Here is a 24,433-nt window from a genome sequence, read left to right as displayed (position 1 = left end):
AAATCAAATGAACATAAGAGTCATCGTTAAACCAATCAGAATGGCTAAGACAAAAAACAAATGCAGTAGCAGAGTGTGCTAGGATGTAGAGAAATTGGAACACTCCTCCACTGCTGGTGGGATTAGTACCTGTATAGCCACTTTGGATATCAATGTGGACGTTCAGAGAAAATTGCAAATAGCTTTACCTGAAGACCCAGCTTTACCACTCAGGTCAACACATATACATAAACTTGACCCACATACAACAAGGACATGTGGTTAAAGAGGTTCACAGCAGTCTTACTTACAATAGTAGAATGCTGAAACAAGCGTGATGTAGCTCAACTCCACTGAGGAATAAATAGAGAAAATGTGCTATATTTAAACTAAGGAACACTACTCAGGTATTAAAAATGAGGACACAAAAAACTTCGTAGCCAAAGGGATGGAGCTGGAAATAAGTGAAGAAACAGAGAGCAAAAAGGAAATAATATGGGATGAACTTAGTGACAAGTGGATGTTAGCCCCAAAGCTCAGAATGCCCACTATACAGAGCATTTAAGGGTAACATGTTAGAAGGCCAAATTGTGGATACATGCAACCAACTTAGAAGGGAGAACAAAATAGTCATGGAAGGCAGAGGGACAGAGGGACTTATTTAGAGGTAGAGAATGATGGACAAAGTGGGGGGAGTTGTATCAATGAAAAGAGAAAAGAGATAATTACAGAGGAAAAGTGGAATAAATGACAAAAAGCATCAGTGGTGGGTGGTGAACTTGGGTATCTCCAGGAAAGTCACAGGTGACAGGGATGCAAGAGGGTCCCATAAACCTAATGGGATGATGGTACTTGAAATACAAAGCAGGAAAGTGATAGAACCACTAGAGACTGCCTCCTGTAGCTAGACATGCCCCCCAGTGAAAGAATCGTGCTGCTCACACAGTTCAAAATCTTTATCCTATAAATATCCAAGGCATAAAAAAATGCAAATTCAAAAACAGAGCAAGACTGAAGGAAAGGCCCTTCAGAGACCACCCCACCATAAGAACCATTTCATCCACAAACTCTAAATCCTGGACCTATTCCAGATTTCAAGATGTGCTTGCAGATAAAACCCTAATATGTCTGTCCTCTGAGGGGCTCTGCCATCACCTGATGGTGACAAATATAGATACAGTTAACCATTTGACGTAACATGACAGCCAGAAGAGAAGAGTTAGGGGAATGCCTGAAGGATCTGAAGGGGATTGGAGCCTAATATGAAGAACAACAGGATCATTAAGTTTACCCTTCAGAGGCTAAGGAAATTTACTACCAACCAGAATATACTTGGGTCAGTTAATGGCTTCTGCTACATAGATCGCAGAGCATATGTAGAAGACAACGCCCTCATCTGCCATATCTGGGAAGGGAGACAATTGTTCCTGTGGAGACGTCATATCCCAGGGAAGGGGGATGTTGGACGGCTAAAGTGGAAGTGGGCAAGGAGATGGGGGAGCACCATATTAGAAACGAAGAGGATCAGAATGGCTTTGAGGATTCAAGAAAATTACCAGTTTGGGCAATGACATTCGAAATATAAACAAATGAATAGTTTATTTTACACATATACTGTTTATAATATAAGATATTTTTGTTTCCAGTAGAGATGTTCACATCTGTCTCCTTAATGACTTCATTATCTGTACTGTTTCAGGTTTACTGAAATTTGAAATCCATAATTTTCATAAATTACTTAGTATTGAAATTTCACATAGATAAGCCCAATCAACGTTTTATCTTTTGTCCTTATAGCTATAAATCTTTAGTTACCTCAATGTAAAATTAAACAAAAATATTTTGTATTTCTATCCCATTATGTTTCCATTCCATGCCTCAAATGTCTCTGAGTTATTGCTGTACTTCTCTATAATCCCTCCATTGTCACCCTCTTCCCTCTTTCTTCACACTTGAGATTACTGTTCCTGACTGTGTCCCTCAGCAATCCATAAGTATATTTGTACTTCCCAAAATGAAGACAGTCTGTACCATGTCCCTTGACACTTAAACTAACCTGATCATACATATCAGATACACAGTTTGGAGAATTAACATTCCAATTAAAGTGAATTTCTTTCCAATTTTTCCTTTTTGATATGGATTGTCTCATCTATGATGATTTTCACAAGATCCATTCCTTGTCTTGAAAATTAAATGCTTTCCTTTTTCCAATCTGTAAAAGTACCGCATTTTCTTTATGTCTTCCTTTATTAAGGAACAACTTGAATATTTCCAAATTTTCAAGGGTCTATATACTAGGATGAATCAACATTTGGACATATACCCTCGAGTTATATCATTAGGTGTATCCATTTCCATATTCCTAAAGAAACATCACATTGATGTCAAAAGTTGTTATAGAAATTTGCCTTCCCACCAGGAGAATAGGAATGTTCCCCTCTCTCCATAACACACTAAAGATAAGTTGGCTCATATGTTATTAACCTAAGTTTTCTGAAAGGGTTGAAAAAAATTTCAGAATAATTTTGTTTTGCATTTCCTTAATGTATAAGGATGATACATATTTGCCATTAGATTCTATTGATTTGAGTTTCTTCAATTGTGAATATTTTGTTTAGATGTGTAGTCGGCTAATTAATTATTTTTTGTTGATATATAGTTCTTTAGTTTTTTATTGTGATTTAAAGAAGTTCATTGCTGAACGTGTACATGTAAATAATGCTTAGTATTTTTGAAAATAGCGTCTTTAAATTAAATTTTCTACGGCCAAATCACATAATGTGCTCCCATTAAACTCACAGAATTGGCAGATCTGTTTTAGCTAACAAAATTCATTAAGGTCACTTTATGAAACATCCCTATATAATAAAACATTCTCTATGTACATAAAATTGTAGAATATACTTTATTTTTTTATTTTTTTGAGAATTTCCACCAATGTATTTTGATGACAATTTTCCCATTTATTTTACACACATTACTCTTTTTTCTTTGAATTCTACATTTGTATATCTTCTACATTAAAATACTGTTTAATAACACCTTGATAAACCCTTACAAAAAATTGTTCAACACTCCAACAAAAGACACTAACTGTCCATAGTGTGTCAGTTAGGAGTAACAGATTTCAGGACTTTTCACTGCATTCTGGACGGTTGACTGGCTTGAAGGTGTGGAGGGAACCACAGCTGCTGTGTGTCATGAGGACAGGACTCCTCGTATCATGAAGACACGCTTTCCGTCTGATGCACCCACAATTTTGCACCTACAGTCTCTTTGCCTTTTCTTTCAGGGTGGCTTTTGAGGGGTATAACATGTGTATCCATCTCAGCACGGCTGAAATCAATAAAATGAAGACAACAATATAATGAATGAAAGAAGAGTTCATTCTTGGAAAGTATTAGCAAGATTGGCATAACCTCTGGCCATATTGGTTAAAGAAAAAGTGGAATTAACAAAATTAAACAGAAGATCGGAGATGTGGAGAAAACACTTTTTATATTTACAGTCAGAAATCTATAATATTTTTAAAACATTAATGATTTACTAGATGTATTTGATATACCAATAATATATCAGCTCAGTGTGCATAATTTAAACAGCACTATACTAAACAATGACACAGAGTCAGGTATTTAATATCTCCCATCTAATATATCATAGGACCACATGTTTTCAATTTAAAAATTTGATTAGACATTTAAAGAGCATTGACAGTTTCTTAGACTATTCCATAAAGTGGACAAAAGAATTGAATACATCAAAATTCTATTTTGAATCTGGTATTATCCAACAATTGACAGAGAAAAAAGGAAAAGAGTGAGACAGGGGGCCAATGAAGAAAACAGAAAGGTACAGAGAGAGGGAAAAAGAATTACAGACTCCTGACAGAAAGAGAGGAAGAGTGAGTATTACAGACTAATTTCCACTGATACATACATATTCTCAATAGAATCCTTGTGAACAGATTCAAGACGACATTAAAATTAATCTTCAACCAGGTAAGCTTTCTTAAATCCCAGACATACAAGTTTGATTTATCATATATATCATATATATATATATATATATATATATATATATATATATATATATATAAAATGAAAATGTATGGTACTACATAAAATGAAAAAAGTACAGAGACACCATTATTTTATTAGGTGCAAAAAAAATTACCGGTAAAAAACAATATATTCATTCAAGGCAGAAGTCCTGGAGAAGCTATAGATATAGAGGATATTGTTCAACATAATAAAGGCAAGGTAGAGCAAGCCCACTACTATCATTGTGATAAAGAGAGAAAAATTCAAAGCAGTTCCACTGCAATAAGGAACAAGGAAAGAATATACTCTGGTTTCATAGATATATAGTACACTATAAATTTAAATGACAATTGAAGAAGATGCAGGTAATACAATAAAAATGAAGAAGTTAAATTGTTCTTCTATGCAGATATCATGGTAGCATTTTAAAAACTCTAAAAATGTATCAGTCTCTTAAGACTGCAAAATACATTCATAAAAGCAGAATACAATACTAACACACAAAATTCCTTAGCCTTCCTTTACATCAATCCAAATCATACTTTCAGAAAATCTATTCAAAAATACCCCTCACAATAATCTGATAATATATAATAAAATATTGTGGATAAAAATATTTAAAATGTCAAGACCACTGTGAATTACCTAGAAGTAATCATAAATAGAGACAATTTTTCTCTGAAAAAATAAGTTTCTTAAAGCTGAAAATACATTCATGAGGTAGTAGAATGCAAAATTAACACACAAAACTCATTATCTTTTCTGTATTACAATTTCAAACCATGGGAGAGAAATCAGGGAAATATTGCACTCAAAAGAGTCTTAAAATATATTACAAAAAACATGGATTTTCATAGTTATAAAACATACTGTTAGTAAGAAGACATAAGAAGTACACATGACCCATCCTGAATACATATAAGAACGATACAGCTAATATTCTGAAAGACTGTAAGACTTCAATAAATCAAAGCTTTTAGAGTTAAAAGGATAAATAGATAATATAAATAGGTCAGTTTTAATGAATTAGTAAAAATAATACAATAAACTGTGAATAGAATATTTTACTACAATAAATCACCTACTTTTATGAAACTCGAGAATTTGACTATAAATATTCTACTATAGGAAAAAGGACAACGTTAAGGTGCAAAGTGTTAACATGTTGATAGGGATAATTATAAAGAGAGAAAAGGAGGGACGCAAAAATTTCATGAGATTAAAACAATTAAGAGTAACAGAAGCAGTTTTATAGGATTGACAGAGTTAATATTTCAGCAGATTGGAGTGTCCAAGAACTCTGGATTTACCCAAGCACAGATTTCTCCATTTTGCATTAAGCTGTTGGCAGTATGGTTTTTAGGTTTTCCAACTTGAAGAATTGTCAAAGCTCTTACTGTCCTTACAGAATTATGTCTATTAATAACCTGGTTCAATCCTACAATCATGAGAACTGAGCATTACAAGTACATAAAATCAAAGTTGAGTCACTAGATATCTAATAAATGCTGTTTGAAAAGGTGGATTCAGTAGTTACTGTTTTCAAGTCATAGCTCTTAAAGTTTAAAACATAAGCATTGCTCATGCACAGAATGCTTTCTCAAGAGAGAAGAGGAATTCTGAATTCTTTTATTGACATTGGGTTTAACTTACTTGTGGAGTATATATTTCATAAGTTGGATAAATCCAGTATGCCACACACAGCACAGAGGAAGTCAATTATTTGTAGGTTTGTGTCTGTGAAATAAGAGTGGAAAAACTGAGACGATGAAGTCTTAACTAGGAGTTCCCATTCCCAGATATCAGTGTCACAAACAACCTGCACTGTAGGAATCCAAGGCATGGAGGAGTTTACTCTGAGCTGTGGACATAATACTTGTCTTTCCCTTCATCCTCAGGACATTTTTCTTCTGGGCAAAAAGAGTAAAAGTCATGAGCTCTCATGGAAACAATGGTTCCCTTTCCAAGACATGCCTATTGGGAAAAAGAAATGCATGATATAAACTGTCTGACTTCCAAGAACCATAAGAACAGGGAAGTCCAGATGCTTCTGAGAGGCTCCCAGCTCATGATTCCCATATGTGGAAGGCTGAGATCAAGGCTCTCTCCTTGACGAACCCACTCTACCCCTACCCAGATCTCACTGAGCTTTCCAATCGACCACATATATCTTCTTTTATACCAAGACAGAAGGCCAACTTCCTTCTCCCCATCTCTGATCTCTTCATAAACTTTGTTCTCCCTCCCAAATGGCTCTTTACTCTGAATTAGAGGCCAATTAGTAAACCCTAGGTGTACTGAAGGAATATCTGAGAGGCAGCTGCTGTCACGACAACACGTGACATCTCAGAGAAGATAGGGATCTCCAGCATACAAGAGACATTTCAGGCAGGGCCTAAAGGTGATGTCACTGAGAATTGCCATAGTCTACCTGCTGAACAGATTTCCTTACATTGAACAATTTTGGAGATGCCCTTTCCAGGAGTGTCTCCTGTGATACAGTAGAAACTTTTACATGCTACATCTCCATAAAGCTAGAGACTTCTCTCTGCTTCATTAGTGGTTACATGCTCTGAATGGAGAAAATTAGTCAGGGGCTTGTCATGGGTAGAAGAGATCTAGGAACAAGGAGTGAAGGAGATTTTTCTGACGATTTATTTTATACATAGGTGCAATCCTGTGATATACAGTTCAAATCCCTAGGTTTTCTCAGTTTCCCCTGTGCCAGTATTTTCCCTACAGACCTTTAATTGAATGAATATTGTGTTACATTTTCTGATTGTACATTCATTGATAGGGGGAGATATATATATATTCCTGCATGTATACACAAAATTTCTTTTTTCCAATTCAATTTTTTGGAATTGAATTCGGCAACAAACTTGGCCCAGCTATAGAGGGAATATAACAGTGAAAATATTGTGTACATACTTCAAATGATGAGCTCCCAAATCCTTATTTTATCCAAAAATTACCAGACATCAGTTAAGCAAAGGGCATCATGGAATATAGAATGCAGTTGTGTAGTTCTATTAGATATCCGTTCTCTAATATCTACCTTCCTGTGTTCCCAGGGCAAGACATTTGGGTTTTGTATATTTTACCATGATTCTTTCTTCAGGCCAAACATCAATTTCAGGGGGAAGTGCAGCGAGAGGTACGCTTGAGGTCCGGTGAAACCTCAACTTCAACAGGTTCATAAGAACAGGAGGCATCTTTCTGGCATTGTCATTTGTGGATCCTATATTCTTGACCTAGTTGCACAGAATCCATGTAAATTTCCACCAAAATTCATAGTTGTAGGATCCACCAAAAGGGAATATATATATATATATATATATATATATATATATATATATATATGTATGTATATATATATATATGGCACCAAAACTAGATAAGATTGATGAAGCTAAGATGTACATTCTGACAATAAAAGGTTGTACATCTTTCATTAGAGACACAGCTAGAGCATGTTAAAAAACAGAAGTGATTGCTAGTGGCAAAGCAGAGAACTGAAAACAGACCCCTTGTTTGTGGATGTTGAGAAAGGATTACAATAGCTGAATGGGCTTTCAACCCCATTAAAACAAGTTCAACTAAGCAGAGTTTTCTGGTACTAAACCAGTATTCAAAAACTGTGTATGGACAGACCTATGGCTCCAACTGCATATGTGGCAGAGTATGACGATGTTGGGAATCAGTGATAGGATAAAATACTTGGTTCTCCCTAGTTTTTACTGCTAGTTCAAGGAAATTTCAAAGCACTGTAAAGGGGTTATAGAAGAAGGGTAAGAAGACCAGTTAGGAATCTTATGGACAAGAAACTGGTAAAGGAAATAACATTTGAAATGTAAATAAAGAAATATCCAATAAAAAAAGCTGTAAAGTTTGCTTTTAAAAAAGGAAAGAAAGAAAACAAAAGAAAATTAGCAGCTAATCATACCTATTGACTCACTAATCCAAAGGGTCCCTGTCAGGGAATTATAGTCAGAATAATACTGGTGGAAAGATTGAGATGATGAAGTCCAAATTTGCAGCACTTCTCTCTCCCAAATACCAGTATCAGACACCTACTGCACTATAGGTCTCCAAATAATTGAGGAGTTTACTCTGAGCTGAGGTCACAGTACTTGTATTTCGCTTCTTCCTTAGGAGCATTTTCTTCTGGGCAAAAAGAAAACCATGAGTTGTAAGGAAGATAACAGTGTCCTTCCCAACACCTGGCTTTTGGGATAAAGGTATTATTGATATAAACTCTCTGACTTCCAGGAACCATTAGAAGCAGGGAAATCCAGATGCTTCTGAGAGACTCCCACCTCCTGATCCCATGTGTGGAAGGTTCAAATCAATTCTGTCACTTCAACATAACTACTCCACTCCTACCAAGGGTTCAGTGATATTTCCCCTGGATGACATATTTCTTCCTTTTTTTATACCAAGAACCATAACAAGCAAGGAAGTCCAGATCCGTCTGAGAGGCTCCAATCTCCTTATTCTGTATTTGGAAGGATCAGGTCTATGCTATCTCTTCAGTGATTCCACTCAACCCCTACACAGGACTCACTGAGCTTTCCCATGGACCACATATTTTTCCTTTTTTCTATACCAAGACAGAAGGCCAGCTTCCTTCTCCCCATCTCTGATCTCTTCATCCTCTTTGTTCTCCCTCCAAATGACTATTTACTCTGAATTTGAGGCCAATTAGTAAACCCTAGAGGTACTGAAGGAATATCTGAGAGTCATTTGCAGTCAGGACAACATTTGTGACATAACAGAAGAAGCTAGGGCTCTTCAGTATACAAGAGTTTTTTCAGGGAGGGCCTAATGATGATGTCCCTGAGAACTACCACGGCCTACCTCTAAACAGCTTTCCTTACATTAACCAGTTTTGAGGGTGCCATCTCCAGGTATGTCTCCTGTGACACAGTGGAAACCTGTACGTTCTACACCTCTCTAAAGCTAGAGACATCTGAATGGAGAAAATTAGTCAGGGGCTTGGCATGGATAGAAATGATCTAGGAATTTGGAGTGGAGAAGATTGTTCTGGATAATATTTTATTGCCAGGTCCATTCCTGTAACATACAGTACAATTTTCTAGGTTTTCTTAATTCTATAAAGGCCAGTATTTTACCTACAGACCTTTCGTTGAATGAATATTGAATTTCACTTTCTTATTGTACATTCCTTGATAGGGGACTTTATAAATAATCCTGAGTGTGTACTCAAAAATTGTTTTCCAATTCCATTTTCTGCAATGATTTTGGCAACAAAGGGGGCCCCTCTATAGACTGAGTATAACAGTGTAAATATTGTGTACCTACCTCACATATAAACTCCCAAATCCTTATGTTATCCAAAGATTAACAGACATCAATAAAGCAAAGACCACATGGACTATACATTTCAGTTCTCTAGTCACATTTGATATCTATACTACACTTTTTACCTTCCTGTGTTCCCATGGCCAGACTTGAAGGTTTTAGATGTTTTACCATGATTTTTTCTTAAGGGCAAATATAAGAAACAGGAGGATGGGCAGGGCACAGAAAGGCTTGAGGAATAATGAAACCTCCACTTCATTACCTTCATAAGTACAGGAGGGAATCTATTTGATATTGTCATTTGTAAATTCTACATTTTTGACCTAGTTGTGCAGAATCCATGTAAATATTCCACCTAACTTAATAAATGTAGGAAGCATCAAATGTGCGTGTGTGCACATATATATGTATTCAACCATGAAAACTGGATAAGATTGATGAAGCTAGGAGTGCATTCTGCCAGGAAACGGATGTAGATGTTTCCTGAGAGACACAACTAGATCATGGCAAAAACAAAAGTGAATGCTAGAGGCAAACCAGGAAATTTGAAATGGACTTTTTGTTGGTAGATTCTGAGAAAGGATAATAAGAGCTGAAGAGGCTTTCAAGCCATAAGAACAACAATGCCAATGAACCAGAGCTTTCTGGTATGAGATCAATATTCAAAGACGGAAAATGGAAAGACCTATGGCTCCAACTGCATATGTAGTAAAGGATGGCCTTGTTCGACACCAATGGAAGGAGAAGCCCTTGGTCCTTCCTTGGTTTGACTGGCATTTAAAGGAAATGTGAAAGGGACAGTAAAAGGGGGTGTTTATAGAAGAAGTGGAGAGGGACCTGTTAGGGATCTTATGGGAGGAAATTCTTAAAGGAAACAATATTTTAAATGTAAATATAGAAATATAAATTTAAAAAAAGAATTAAAATTTGTAATAAATAAAAATATAAGAAATACAAGAAAAGAAACTACCAGCTAAGCACAGCTATTGACTCAGAAATCTAATGAGTCAGTTTCCGGGAATGGTAGTCAGAGAAATAATAATTGAAAGAGTAAGATGGTGATGTTTCAACTAGTAGCACTTCTCTACCAGATATCAGTGTCAGACACAAATTGCACTATAGATATCCAAAGCATGGAGGGGTTTACTCAGACCTAGGGATACAATACTTGTCCTTCCTGTCTTCTTTAGGTCCATTTTCTTCTTGTAAAAAAGAATAAGGCCATGCACTCTCAGGAAAAGCACTGTGCCCTTGCCAACATTTGGCTTTTCGAATGAAGAAATGAATGGTATAAACTCTCTGACATCCAGGAAGCATAAGAACGGGGAATTCCAGATGCTTCTGAGAGGCTCCCATCTCCTGATACCCATATGTGGAAGGCTCAGATCAGTGCTATCTGTTCAGCGATACCACTCAAACCTACCAAGGACTCACTGAGCTTTCCCAAGGACCACATATTTCTTCAATTTATAATACCAACACAGAAGGGCAGCTTCTTTATCCCCATCTCTGACCTCTTCATCCACTTTGTTCTCCCTCCAAAGTGGGCTGTTTACTCTGAATTAGATGCCAATTAGTAAACCCTAGATGTACTGAAGGAATATCTGAGAGGCAGTTGCAGTCACGACAACACTTGTAACATCACAGAAGCTAGTAATCTCCGGGTTACATGAGATTTTTCAGAGACGGCTTAATGATGATGTCACTGAGACTTCCCATGGCCTACCAGAAAACAGCTTTCCTTACATAGACCAGATTCGAGGATGCACTTTCCTGGTGCATGTCTCCTGTGACACAGTGGAAACCTATACATACTCCATTTCTCTAAAGCTAGAGACTTCTCTTTGCTTCATTAGTGATTACATGCTCTGAATTGAAAAATGTAGTCAAGGGCTTGGAATGGGTAGAAAAGATCTTGTAACATGGAGTGGAGGAGATTCTTCAGGATATTAATTTTACTCTCAGGTACATTTCGTGAAATACAGTTCAACTTTGTAGATTTTCTCTGTTTCCCAAGGCAAGTATTTTCCCTACAGACCTTAAATTGAATGAATATTGTATTTCACTTTCTTATTGTAAATTTCTCGATACAGGACATTATAAATCTTGGTGAATGAGTACTCAAAATTTCTGTTTTCCAATTCCATTTCTGCAATGATTTTGGCAACAAATGTGACCCAGCAATATGGCCCAGCTACAGATTGAATATAACAATGTAAATATTGTGTACCTACTTGAAAAGATAAAGTCCCAAGTACTTAATTTAGGTAAAAATTGCCAGTCATCAGTAAACCAAAGGACAACATGGACTATAGAATTCGGTTCTCTAGGCCCATTTGATATCATTTCTGCATTACTACCGCACTGTGTTCCCAGGGCCAGATATGAGGGTTTGGGGTGTTTTACCATGATTCTTTCTGGGGTAATAATATGATAAGGAGGAAGGGCAGGGAGAGGAATGGCTTGAGGTGCAGTGAAGCCTGAACTTCAGTATGTTCATAAGAACAGGAAGGAATCTTTGGCATTGTCATTTGTTGATTCTCCATTCTTGACTTCTTTCACAGAAACCATATGAAAATTCCACCTATCCTCAAAGCTGTAGGAGTCACGCATGTATGTATATATACACACATCACTCACCAAAACTATATAAGATTGATGAAGCTAAAAACTGCATTCTGCCAGGAAGAAGGATATAGATATTTCCTGAGAGACACAGCTTGGGCATATCAAATACAGAAGTGAATATGTCATTGTAAAAATATAAAAATTTAGGTAGAGTAAAGTAGTCATTTTCCCTGCTAACTCTGGCACTGAAGTGTCTGAATTTCTCTGCTAGATATATTGGCAGAAACACATTCCCACTCCTCGACTTCCCAATATTTCTTGTCAACCACACTTTCATATACAAAAAACCCTCAAAAACCCTCACATAAAGAATACACAACACAATAATCTTTGATCCAGTTGACTAGACTTAATTGTCCATTTAAACATACAAATCTGGTACCATCTATCCCTTAGGAACATTAATAACGACATGTAACTACACAGCAGAATCTTAAATTCACCTACCATGGCTTCTCATTCTGTCATCTTCCTTTCTCTCTTTTTTCCTCTAGTCTCTCCCTCTTCCTTCAAACTTCTCTCCCGCGTATTTTTCCTTCTCTTCCAATTATAACCCTCCTTCTATCTTATTTCTGCCACTCACATATACTTTACAAATTCAATGGGGAGGTGGTACTGGTGATGTCACCAGTGTTCTGAGTAGAGGACTATGCAGCTGAACTTGCGTCAGTGGAATTAGCATCAAACACAGATAATTTCAGGGCAAACCACAACAAGAATTCTAGTGGCAAACCAGTGAACTAAAAAAGGGACTTCTTCTTGGTAGATTTTGAGAAAGGATTACAAGAGGTGAAGGTCCTTTCAACCCCAAAAGAACAACAATGCCAATGAAACAACATCCTGGTAGTAGACCAATATTCAAAGAATGTACATGAACAGACGTATGGTTCCTAATGCATATGTTGCAGAAGAAGGCCTTGTTGGACAACAATGGAAGGTGAACCCGTGGTTCTGCCTAGGTTTGACTCCCAGTTAAAGGGAATTTCCAGGGGCAGTTACGGGGGTTATAGGAGAAGGGGAAGGGGACCGTTAAAGTATCTTATTGTCAGGAAACTGAGCAAGAAAATACTATTTTAAATGTAAATTTAGAAATATCCAATTTAAAAAGCGATAAAATTTGTTAATTTTTTTAAATGAAAGAAATAAAAGAAAAGAAATCTGCCAGCTAATCATTCCTATTGACTCAGAATTTTAAGGGGTCACTGTAAGGGAATAGTAGTCAGAGTAATACTAATGTAAAGACTGATATGATGAAGTCTCATCTAGAAGCAATACTCCCTCCCAGATATCAGTGCCAGACACAAACTGCATTATTAGAATCCAATGCATGGGGGAGTTTACTCTGTGCTGAGGACACAATACCTTTCTTGCCTTACCTTTCTTCCTTAGGACCTTTTCCTTCTTGGCAAAAGGATAAAAGCTATGAGGTATCAGGAAAAACTATAGTGTCCTTCCCAACACCTGGCTTTTGGGATAAAGAAATGAATTACTTAAACTATTTGACTTCCAAGAAAAATAACTAGCAGGGAAGTACAAATGCTTCTGAGAGGCTACCAGGTCCTGATTCCCATATGTGGAAGGCTCAGATCAAGGCTATCTCTTCAGTGAACCTACACAACCCCTACTCAACGCTCATGGAGCTTTCCCATTGACCATGTATTTCTTCCTTTTTTATACCAAGACAGAAGGCCAGCTTCTGTTCGGAGCGGCTAAAGATGGCACTGACATCTAGTGGTCGTTTGCGGCACACAACTATTATACTCGTGTCCCTGGGATTTTGGCATTTACAAGGCCAGGGTGATAAACATGTTAATAAGGTATCTATCACTCCACCAATCCCCAGAGGACAAGTTTACATCCACTGTCTCTTTTGTACTTAAGGTGAGTGGCTTTGTTCCCCGGGGTCCCCCGTATCAAGAATGAGGTGTTCCTGCAATAAAAGCTCGCAAGAAGAGCCCAACGGTGTAGGGTCTCCCTTGCTGGTCGAGGTGGGCACATCAAGCTTCCTACTCCCCAAGTCTGATCACATCGTCCTCTGTGTTGTCCCTCCCAAATGGCGGCTTTCAATAAATTAGAGGCCAATTAGTAAACCCTAGAGGTACTGATGGAATATCTGAGAGGAAGTTGCAGTCAGGCAACACTTGTGACATCACAGAAGAAGCTAGGACTCTCCAGGATACAAGAGATTTTTCAGGGAGGTCTAATGATATTGTCACTGAGAACTGCCATGGCCTACCTGCTAAACAGTTTTTTTTACATTGACCCGATTTGAGGGTGCCATTTTCAGGAAAGTCTCCGGTGACACAGTGGAAACCTTTACATATTACATCTCTCTAAAGCTAGAGACTTCTCTTTGCTTTATTAGTGGTTACATGCTCTGAATAAACAAAGTTAGTCAGAGGATTAGCGTGGCTAGAAAAGATTTAGGAACATAGAGTGGAGGAGATTCTTCTAGATAATATTTTACTACCAGGTACATTCCGGTGACACACAGGTCAATACCCCAGGTTTTCTCCATTTCCCAAAGGCCAGTATTTTGCATACATTCCTTAATTGAATGAATATTGTATTTCATTTTCTCATTGTACATTCCTTGATAAGAGACTTTACTAATATTCCTGTATTTGTACTCAAAAATTCTGTTTCCAATTCCATTTTCAGCAAAGCAAAGGACAAAATGACTATAAATTCAGTTCTCTAGTCCTATTTGATATCAGTACTACACTTTCTAACTTCCTGTGTTCCCATTGCTAGATTTGTGTGTTGTATGTTTTACCATGATTCTCTCTGAAGGCCAAACATAAGATACCGGAGGATGGGCAGAAAGAAGAATGGTTTGAGGACCAGTAAAACCTCAACTTCTGTAGGTTTATAAGAACAGGAGGGAGTGTATTTGGCATTGTCATTTCTGAACTCTACATTCTTGACCTAGTTGCTGAGAATCTATGTTACCATTCCACCTAACCACAAAGCTGTAGGAGTCACCAAAAGAATATATATATATATATATATATATATATATATATATATATATATACACACACACAAACACACACAAGGCACCAAAACAAGATAATATTAATGTAGACAAAAGTGCATTCTGCCAGCAACCGGATATACATATTTCCTGAGAGACACAGGTAGATCATGTCAACTACAGAAGTGAATGCTAGAACGAACCAGTGAACCAAAACAGATCATGTTTTGGCAGATATTGAGAAAGGATTACAAAGCTGAAGGAGATTTCAGTCCCATAAGAACAATAATGTCAATGAACGAGAGCTCTCTGGTACTAGACCAATATTCAATGAATGTACAAAGACAGAGTTATGGCTCTAACTGCATGTGTCAGAGGGTGACCTTGTTCATCACCAATGGAAGCAGAAGCTATTGGTCCTCTCTAGGTTTGTCTCCCAGTTCAAGGGAATGTGAAGACAGTCTAGAGGTGTTAGAGAAGAAGGGGAAGGATACGGGTAGGAATCTTATGGGCAGTAAATTGGGAAACGAAATAACATTAAATGTAAAGATAGAAACATCAAGTTAAAAGTGCAATAAAATTGCTAAAACATAAAAAATGAAAGAAATAAAAGAAGAGAAAACTGACAGCTAATCATACCTATTGACTCAGAAACCTAAAGTTGTATTCAGTGGAAATATTAGTGGAAAGACTGAGATGATGAAGTCATCTCATAGCACTGCAGCTTCTCAGACTGCACTATAGATATCCAAAACATGGAGGAGTTTACTCTGAGCTAGGGATACAATACCTGTATCTCCCTCTTTCCTTAGGACCTTTTTCTTCTTGTCAAAAAGAGGAAAGGCCATGAGCTCTCAGGAAAACAACAGCACCCTTACAAACACTTGGCTTTTGGAATAAAGAAATTAATGATACAAACTCTCTGATTTCCAGGAACCATAATAACAGGAAATCTAGATGCGTCTGAGAGACTACCAGTTCCTGATTCCCATAGGTGGGAGGCTCAGATCCCACTAAATCCCAACCAAGTACTCACTGAGTTTCTTTCTTTTTATACCAAGACAGAAGGCGAGCTTCCTTTGTTCTCCCCATATCTGATCTTTTCATCCTCTTTGTTCACCCTCTCAAATTGATGTTTACTCTGAATGAGAGGCCAATTAGGAAACCCTAGAGGTACTGAAGGAATATATGAGAAGCAGTTGCAGTCACGACAAAACTTGTGACATCATAGAAGAAGATAGGTATCTCCAGGTTACAAGAGATTTTTCAGGCAGGGCCTAATGATGATGTCTCTGAGAACTGTCATGGCCTACATGCTAAGCAGCTTTCCTTACATTGACCAGATTCGATATTGTGTTTTCCAGGTATGTCTCCTGTGACACAGGGGAAACCTTTATGTACTCCATCTCTCTAAATCTAGAGACTTTTTTTCCTTTATCAGTGGTTTCATGCTCTGAATGGAGAAAGTTAATCAGGCACTTGGCATGGTTATAAAAGATCTAGGAACATGGGGTGGAGGAGTTTATTCTGGATAATATTTCTATTCCCAGGTCCATTCTGTGACATACACTTCAATTTCCTAGGTTTTCTCTGTTTCCCAAAGGCCAGTATTTTCCCTACAGACATTTAATTGAGTGAATATTGTATTTAATTTTTGTGTTTACTTTCCTTATAGGACATATAAGGAATATATATATATATATATATATATATATATATATATATATATGTATATATTTCTGAATGTGTACTCAAAATTCTGTTTTGCAATTCCATTTTTTACAACTAATAAGCAACAAAGAGTGCCCAGCTATAGAGTGAATATAAGAGTGTAAATATTGTGTACCTATTTGAAATGATGAAGTTCCAAATCCTTACTTTGTCTAAAAATTATGAGACAGCAGTAAAGCAAAGGAAGTCATGGACTATGGAATGCAGATGTCCAGTCCCATTAGATATCAGTTTAATAATATCGACCTTCCTGTTCCCAGGGCCAGACTTAAGGGTTTTGGAGGTTTTACCATGATTATTTTTTCAGGCCAAACACAAGAATAAGGAGGATGGGCAGGAAGAGGAATGGCTTGATGTCCATAGAAACCTCAACTTCAATAGGTTCATAATAACAGGAGGGAGTCTGATTGGCACTGGCCTTTCCTGATTCTACATTTTTGAACTAGTTGCAGATAATTCATCCTAAAATTCCACCTAATGACATACCTGTAGTAGCCACCAAATATACATAAATACATACATACGGATATGGATCTTTCCTGAGAGACCCAGGTAGAGCATGCCAAATACAGATGTGCAAATTATTGGCAAACCAATGGAATGCAATGAATCTCTTGTTAGTAAATTTGTAGAAAGGATTACCAGGACTGAATGGGCTTTCAAGACCATAAGAACAGAAGTGACAACGACCCATAGCTTTCTGGTACTAATCCAATATTCAAAGATTGTACATGGACAGAACTAGGGCTCCAACAGCATATGTAGCAGAGAATGGTCTTGTAGGACATCAAAAGGAGGGGAAGCTCTTAGTCCTACCAAAGCTGGAACCACCAGTATAGGGGAATGTCAGGGGGTGCTGGGAAAGGGAGTGGTTGGTAAGGGGGAACACCTTTATAGAAGAACTTTGGGGAAAGCGATAGGAGCTTTGTGACTGGAAAACTGGGAAATTGTATCATATTTGTAATGTAAACAAAAGTATCCAAATTTATAAAAGGATAAATAAAACTTTAACAAGCTGAACACCCAAAGAGGAATCTCAAACCCACTTGAGAGGGAGAAGTAATGAATCTCAGGAGGGAAGAGTGAGGGACGTGGGTGAGAAAGGAGACAGTAAGGGAAAGAGGGGAAAAAGGTCAGGTATTCGTGGGGAGAAGGACTGAAGCCTTGAGTTTCAGCAGAATGAATGGAAACAGGCAACCTCTGGAACTGAAAGGTTGGAGGAGGGGGTGGCTCTAGAATCTTGGAGAGACCTGAGAGGCAAGAGACTATCAGGACTCAGTGAAATGTCCAAGAGTGGGTAGAGAGAACTTGTTGAGTCTACCTCCATAAGGAAAAGAGAACATCAAGTGAGGGATAAGGTAGCCATCCACAAATCAAAACTCTGACGCATATTTGGTCTTCTTTGAAAGAACTTCAGGGACAAAACCAGAGAAGAGCATGAGTAAAAGGAATTCCAGTGACCCACCAAATCTGGGAATCAGATTAAGTACAGATCCCCAAGGCCTGACACTATTACCCATGCTTTGTCATGTTCACAAAATGGACCTGACATTACTGCCTTCTGAAAAAACCAACAAGCAGCTGAAAGAGTCAGATGCAGGCAATTACACTCAGCTAATGAACAGAAGCTGCTAAGCCCTGTGGTCAAACTAGAGAAAAGCTGGAGGAAGCTGAGGAGGGGAGCAACCCTGTAGGAGGACCAGCAGTGTTAACTAACATGGACCCAGTTTTTTTTTTTTTTCATACACTTAGCCATCAATGCAGCATCATGCACCAGCTAATATGAGGCCTCTAAGACTGGAGTGCTGGTTCTGAACACAGCAAGAGAAGATGCACTTAACTGTCAAGAGACTTGAATCCCCAGGGAGTGTTGAAGTCTGGTGGACAGGTGGTGGTGTGGGAGACAGCTTCATTCAGATGGGCATGCGGGGAGTAGGTAAGGGATGTAGAATAGTCAGAGAATGGGCTAGGAGAGGGATGAAATCTGGATTGTAAAATTCTATTAAATAAAATTTTAAAAAAATGTAAAGTAAAATAAACACTTTCTTCACCAACTTTCTTTTTTCCTTTTTGGTCATGGTATTTCCTAACAGCAAGAGAAACTCTGGCTAAGACACGGTATTATTGACAAAAGTGTGCAAATCCTAATTAGAGAAGGATGACATCTCTGTGGAGTCAAGTAGCATGATCTGATTCAAACTTCCATATTCAGAGGTAGCAACAAACAGGCAATTTCTAAGACTAAGTTTGTTATCATGACATAGTGAACACTTTATAATCCAACCCTTATGTAAGTTTGATATCTGGAAACAAATCAAGAGACTGGGAATATTAAAAGGGAAGAATCTTGTTTAAACATTCATGGAAGAAATGAAATTCATATCTATTAGATTACCACAAAGAGGTTGATGCTTCTGATTGCTGCCTGCTACCCAACACAATCCATATTCTCTTTTGCTCCTTTTAAGTAATAATAGATTTAGTAATAAGACTCTATATCTAGAGAGAAAATATGAATTTAATGTGAACTTAACTCCAAACATGAATTTAATGTGAACTTAACTCCAATGTTTTGTTTACTACATTTATTATAAATATAATTTGTATAAGAATGTCAATTGGAATTGCCTAGTAAAGTTCCTACAGCTTGCAGATATGGTTTTACTTTAATGAGATTTTACAGTAGCAGTGAATTCCCTTTGTTTATATCATGGTTTTTCTACTTCTACTGATGGAAATGACAATAGTTAGATTAATTGTGAAACACTTGGAAAAATTTCACTTACCAAAGGAAATGATTATTGAAGAACTGCAGCAATTATCTTTCTCACTACTAATGGACTTTCTTCATGTACATGGGCATTGGCTTTTGGAAAAAGAAAGAAAAATTAATTTTTGAATGTCTCAAGTTAGCCAAAGTACTTTAGAAAAAATCATTCTACTTTCATTAAAGGAGACATTTATCTAATGCAAGATAAGTTTTAAAAGAATTTAAAAGGATAACTTTTGGCTTCTTTTTTAACTGTCCTACAAGAAAAAAAATTCAGTTTGATCATTTTGCATTTTAATGTACCAAGGAGTACTAATATAAGGGTAGAATTCTGTGACATACAAAGATTTCATACACAATAGCCATCCCATCAAATTACTCTTTTTAATTTTGAGTTTGCATTCCCTTGTAATTCAGAATAAGTATCTTATATTTTCTGGCATTTTAGCATTTGGGTATTATCATTTTCTCAAATAAAATGCTTTTACAGTTTTATCTCAAAATATTTACAAATAAATTTTGCAAAAATATATGTACTACATTGTTTCCTTTATGCCTGAACTTAATATCAAAATATATCCTGTAAACTTTAGCTATTGTTGCAATTCCACTCTCCATGACACATCAGATTTATTCTGGCTTTTAATGTTTGACGAATACAAACCCACACATATGGTTGTTTCTATCCCAGACAAGACAAAAATTTGACAACTTAAAAGGTTGCAATAAAAGTAAGTCAACTAGAATTAAAGTGGTAAGTCAGGTAGAAGATTAATGCATGCTAGTTGGAAAACTTCTTACCAAAAAAACTTCACATGTGTGATCTTTATAAATTTTGAATAACATATATTGTATGGCAATATGAACCCATTCTAAAATGAACATCCTTATGACATATTAGAAGATCTAAAATATTTATAGTAATCTTTTCAAAGTATAAGGGTATTTTATATTTTATAGTGAGTGTTTTCTCAGAAGCACTTGTCTCTTTACAATCTTATTTGCTTTATGATTAGATAATGGAGAGCCAATATTCCATACGAGACTTTAAGACTTTAGATGCTGTATTCCACCACTATATCACAGAAGTCTTAACAATTTTTAAGTGGAGTCATCTCCTTACAATTATTCTAAGTGTTAAATTCATATCCTAATTCAGTATTGCTTTATGTAAGTAATTATATTCTTGGGATTTCATTCAATCAATTAATAATTTTATATTTTCACAGTTTGAAAGGAAGTTTGTGTGTGACTGAAAATACATCGAAGATTTCTGTATCACAACAATGAAGCAATGCTCTCTATTGCTGTCTTATCCCATAAAAATTTTACTAAGAGTGGTATAAGCTAGGTTAGATGATATGTCAATGATGCTTAACCAATAAAATCATCATATGTCTATTTTTTTCTTTCCAATGATTCTGTGTGTTCATATAAGAAATGGAACTATTATTTCAATGACATTTCTTGAGAAACATGAAATGCTATAGTCTCCTGACCGTTGCCTTTCATACATAACAAAAATGCTTGAATCTTTAACTTATACCAGTATATAGAAGCTCTCTCATTCTTTTGAGTTAAGTCTACTCATCCTTTCTCCCACAGATCCTTCTTTTTTAATTGAATATTTTATGTATTTACATTTCAAATTTTATACCCTTTTCTGGTCCCCATCTCTTCCCCCCACCGTCCCCCTGCTTCTTCGAGTTTGCTACCAATCATGCCTGCACACTCACACATCAACACTCTGGCATCCTCTTCACTAGAAAACCAGACTTCATAGGAAAAGGGCTTTCCTCCTATTGGTGCCAGACAATGCCATCCTCTTCTATATATGTGACTGCAGCCATGGATCCCTAACTGTGAACTCTCTGATTGGTAGTTTAGTCCCTCAATTATTTCCTCTTTCACTGGACAAGAGCTCATTATGATTCACTGCTGTCATTGCTGTTTTTGCAGCAGGAATACAATGGTTAGTGAGCCTGGACCTCAGGGAACTGAAGGTTCACACAAATTACTAAAACATGTACCCAGTGAATAAAAAATAGTGGGTAAATATTTTCAACATATTGTACAATGAACACTTGCCATGTGATTCAATGCTCTTTCAAAATAATATCGCCAAGTTTACTTTGTTCCTAGCTCCATGAGTGAGTGGGTCATCATTTATTTTAGATTATTTATTTGGTGTTGAATATTGTGAGCATGAGGCAAAGTTCTTCCAGTGGAACTTTATACATTCTCATGTTTCTTTATTTGTTTTTCGTTTTCTTTGGTGTGGTTTGATATCAAAATATGAACAGCACAAAACATAGCTCTTTACCATTTTTGGTATAGTGCTCAGCACGTCTGGTGTGTGTCTGTCACTCCCTCTCTAACCCAGATCTATTTGAAGCTGTGATGCCATGCATTTTACACACAGTAGTCAAATTTTTCTCCCTCCCCCAGACCCCAAAACTCCTGCTTCTTGCCACTATTGATCAAAATTAAATATTCACTGATATATACAGAACCAGCAAATCCCAGTCATTTGCAGTTAACTTGGTATCCTCAGGGTCCTGCCATTTATCATAGGTCAAATATCTGAGTCATTTTCCACTCAATGGAGAGCCCACAGCTGATAACTCTTAAATCTAAAACTTTATTTTTTCCAAATATCTATGTATAATGATGACTCTTAAAAGCTTTAACCCCCTTTGTAGCCCTCTACCCACCTGAGGTAAAAGAACTGATGGGGAGCATTGGGAAGTGAGGGTGGTGGCCTTGTTTAAAAGGTTCATTGGAACAACACCCATCTGTGTTTTCTGGAAAGCAGGATTTCAGTTCTCAAGTTGGAATAGGCAGTTTGTTCCATTAGCAAACATTTCATGAATACTCTAGTAGTTCAGTTCTGTAGAGTTGTCAAAACAAACAAAAAACAGCAGCAGTGGCATAACCTAGTAGAACACCCAGGCTTCTGTCAGTAGCCTGGACAGAGAGAAGTTGTATGCTGTGCTTCTCTCAGGCAATTGAAGATTAGCATAGCCTCAAGATGTACAAGCAAGCATTGATCCTACTGCTTTATTTGTTTGTCATAGTCTGTAAAGCCAGATTTCCCTTGGAAGAATATAAAATGTTTGAAACGTTTTCTGCTGCTACAAATATATTACTGTAGCTGAGTAATCCTTTACATCATTTTCTCCTCAGAGGGATAGAGACTATTGCAATCATTTACAGCTATTGCCGCTAATGTTGAAATGGGTAATCCAATACGTGATCAGAGGAGAAAAATCAAGACAGTGTAGATCCTTTTACCATGTTTCCAATATAAAAAGTTTAAAAACACTTACAACCTATGAGCTGTAATAATACTGCATACTCTTAAAACCACCTCATTAGCAGTTATTTATTTTTACTCTTGTATGAAATAAAATACAGTTAGTCAAAAAGAAAGGTGATAACAAGGTGTTTTTGAATGTGTAAGCTTGATGGCGCTTTTGGTCATGATGATAATTATCAAAACTATGATTTCAAGCAAGTTTATAAAATTATGTTTGTAAGACATGAAGCTCCTCTGTTAATTTTCCTATTATGTTTGGCTAAAGGCACTTGCTAACTAGTTGTAGGGATAAGGAATCACTTATTTTTGGAGAAAGTGTCTGAGTGAGTTAGAGAAGCAAAGGACATCATATCAATCCCCAAGTACATAGAAGTCAGATTGGTAGAACATCATCATATTAAACAAGCAGAAATGAGTACTCAAACAGAGCCATTTAGTAATAACATCATTTTTCGCTTATTTGGCTAAACCATATACATCATGCCTAGGCAAATTCTTTTAAAAGCATTGATTATGCTTTGTAAAAGCATGTATGTATGCATGTAAGTATGTATGTATGTATTTATGTATGTCTATATGTGTATGTGTACATAAGGACATATATTTATATGTTGTATATATGTTTATATATGTGTATATGTGCATACGTGTATATATGTGTATGTGGCCACAGGTATACGTATATGTATATGCATGTATATACATATATGTGTGTGTGTGTATATATATGTAGGTGTATGTATGTATATATATATTTTATGTCTTTATGCGTATAGATATATAACATACAAATGCACTCTATTTTCTAATTTTATGAAAATTTTGTCATAAATACATTAGTACTCAAGAATTTTTAAAGCTGCTTTTAAATTTTGACTCATTTTAAAGTTACAGTTCAGAATATAGATTCAGTATAGTTAATTAATTTTTATACTATCAAATTTTTATCTATTTCATATAAACACAAATATTTACTTTAGTTATGTGACTGCATATATGTTTTAGCTTGAGACTTAACTAATTAGCTTTTCCAGCATGTGATATAATTTCAGGATACTACTATACCTATGGGAGGTAGAAAATATATCAAAGGACTGGTTTATATGATAGATCAGAATGATATATATATATATATATATATATATATATGTATACTTACATACATACATACATACTTACATGCATACATAAATGCATAGTTATGTTGATGAAAGATCACAGATGATAAGTAGACAAATATCACATACTGATAATCATCATCATGAAATGATTAGTATTGAAAAATAAAAATATCTTCTAATATGGAGCAAAATTTTAAATGTGAATTGTGTTCATATTTTAATTCTTAAAGGGAGATTTATCCGCCATAATCTTTAAAATAAAATGTATCTTTGACATTTCCATACAGGTAGATAACAGACATGAAATACTTAAGCTCCTTTACATTAATCTGTCAAATTATCCCGTCATCTTGTCTTGGTTCCTTAAATGCATAACATCATACTTTTTATCCATGTTCAAATCTTCAGTCACTTTCTAACCTGCTCTGCATTCTACCTCAAATCCAATCAATACATTTAAGTCTCTAATAAAGCCTCATATGCTATCATGAAAATTATTCCTGATGAATCACTTTTAATTTTTACTAACATTACTCT

This window comes from Rattus norvegicus, chromosome Y (genome assembly GCF_021556685.1).
Source record: "Rattus norvegicus strain SHRSP/BbbUtx chromosome Y, alternate assembly SHRSP_T2T, whole genome shotgun sequence".
In the NCBI taxonomy this organism is placed as follows: Eukaryota; Metazoa; Chordata; class Mammalia; order Rodentia; family Muridae; genus Rattus; species Rattus norvegicus.
This window is presented reverse-complemented; position numbering follows the sequence as displayed.